Below are 2,437 nucleotides of genomic sequence, written 5' to 3'. Positions count from 1 at the left end.
TGAGACAGTGTTTCTCTGTGTATCCCTGGCTGTCCTGGAACTCACTCTGTAGACCAGGCTAGCCTCAAACTCAGAAATCTGCCTGCCTCTGCCTCCCGAGTGCTGGGATTAAAGGCGTGTGCCACCACTGCCCCACTGTTTTATAACTTAATAGCTCCACAATGACTTTTTGAATGTTTTTGTCTAAAGAAAAGAATTCAATAAGAACAGATGGTTTTCTTCTATTGGTTAGTATTGTTTCTTTGTGTCACCAAGAATATTGTGGCCATACAGGTCTATGAAAGCAGGTACCATTAAACTCTTCTGTCATGAGCAATTCCAGACACTATCAAGAGAGAAGTTGCTCTGTGAGTCTGTGGGTGCTCAGTCTCCTGGACTTGTTGCTATTTGTGCTCCATCTTTTGTGTGCCTTTCCTCCCTTTTTATCTCTTTTCCTTATTTACTTATTGGTACTAGAAGTAGTTTATATTTTTGTAAACATGCTGACTTTGCATGAATCTCAAATGAGACACTGCTTAAATAAGGTGCATGTTAATCGCAGAATGTGTTTTATGTCTAAAAAAAGACTACTTGTGCATTGTTATGTATTAGCTTGAAATCATAGGCTCTTGAGTGGCCCTTGATGCACTTAAAGTAAGAGTTTGAGTAATACATGCTCTAATTTGTACTCAACTGTCAAGTCCATGGTGACCTTGGTTGAGAAGAAAATTTTACTTTTCCCAAAATGGCCCATTGGTCACATGTAAAGGAAGATATGTAATCCTGATGGAAAGTAGAGGTTACATGTGTTAAAGACTATGATACAAAGCTTGGTGGTAGTTAGTACCTGGAGCTGCATTTACACTGAGTTGAGAAAATGTCTATAAATTAAAAGAGAATTTAAAGTACCTTATCCCCTTCTGTTTTTGGTTTTTATTTTTCTCACAGGATCTTACATAATCAAGGTTGGCCTTTAGCTCCTGATCCTTCCCATACCTCCCAACTTCTGGGATTACAGGTGTGTGTTACCACACCTAGCTAGCTACTGAACATTTGTAAAGTCATCTTAATTGTGGGATATCATGCATAGGAACAGGAAAATTTGTGAATCAAACACTATTCAACACCAAACTCATATCTTGGGCATCAAATTGTTTTGTTTTGTTTTGTTTTGTTTTGTTTTGTTTTGTTTTGTTTTAAGACAGGGTCTCCATATATAACTCAGGTTGGCCTGGAAGTCTATGTAAAAGATGTCATACACTGTCCCAAGACTCAGTCAGTGAACTCCTGTTAACCCAACCGCTGTTCAACAGACTGACTTCTGAGTTCTGGGCTGAGTGGGCTGTGGGCTGTCTTGTGCCTTAGAACAGGAATACTCAAAAGTGTGACCCCCCACACGACAAGCTGAAGTCAGTGAATACAGATGTGGAACATACTCAAGCATTAAGATGCTTGCATCATTCTGATGCAGTCTCTTGAATCTAAAAAAAATCTGACTTATTAAAAATAAGCAAGTCAGCCTGGCAGTGGTGGTGCACACCTTTAATCCCAGCACTCGGTAGGCAGAAGCAGGCAGATTTCTGAGTTCGAGGCCGGCCTGGTGTACAGAGTGAGTTCCAGGACAGCCAGGGCTATACAGAGAAACCCTGTCTCAGAAAACCAAAAAAAAAAAAAAAAAAAAGGAGAGAGAGAGAGAGAGGGAGGGAGGGAGGAGGAGAAAGGAAGAGGGAAAGGAAAGGAGGAAGGAAGGAAGGAACAAACAAAACAAAAACAAGTGAGGCCTGGAGAGATGACTCCGCAGTTAAGAGCGCTGGGCTGTTCCTCCAGAGGGCCCAGGTTTCATTCCTAGCAACCACATGGTGGCTTATTTCTCCAGTCCCAGGGCATCCAACTTTCTCTTCTGACTTCCCCAAGTACCAGTCATGCATACAGCGCACAGACATACATGCTAGCAAAATACTGATGCACATAAAAGAAATAAATAAAATTTAAAAGCAAAACTCCAGATAAATCCTGTATTTTGTATAATGTGGCAATATAGTATATCATAAAGCAGAGCCATTGGCACATGTTTCTCTACAACAGCGTCACTTCAAGAGAAAGTTGAAGTAGAGATTTTAAAGTAGATGAGTTCTATTACTGATTAGTAGAAAGAAAGCCTTTTTAAAATGTGCAGTGTAGCCAGATATGGTGCCATGTGCCTGTAGTTCTAATATTCAGAAGGCTTAAGTTTGATTCCAGCCTGGGCTACATAGCAGATTCCATTCCCATCTGTGATAAACAGTGAGACCCTATCTTGGAAAAAGTGACCAAAACCAAAAGAAAGTGTATGGATTAAAATGGGCATGCTGAGCCGGGCGTGGTGCGCATGCCTTTAATCCCAGCACTCGGGAGGCAGAGGCAGGCGGATTTCTGAGTTCGAGGCCAGCCTGGTTTACAAAGTGAGTTCCAGGACAGC

At 41.4% G+C, this 2,437-nt stretch overlaps 1 protein-coding gene across 5 annotated transcripts in view; it reads left to right on the top strand.

Moving 5' to 3' along the window:
- Trappc8 (trafficking protein particle complex 8) overlaps nucleotides 1-2,437 on the top strand; it is an 82,986-nt gene that overhangs the window by 71,921 nt on the left and 8,628 nt on the right. The gene's annotated exons all lie outside the window — the stretch shown is intronic.

The sequence above is a fragment of the Mus caroli genome, chromosome 18 (assembly GCF_900094665.2).
Source record: "Mus caroli chromosome 18, CAROLI_EIJ_v1.1, whole genome shotgun sequence".
NCBI classification, from domain to species: Eukaryota; Metazoa; Chordata; class Mammalia; order Rodentia; family Muridae; genus Mus; species Mus caroli.
The sequence above is the reverse complement of the archived record's forward strand: the minus strand, read 5'-3'. Positions and strand labels throughout refer to the sequence as shown.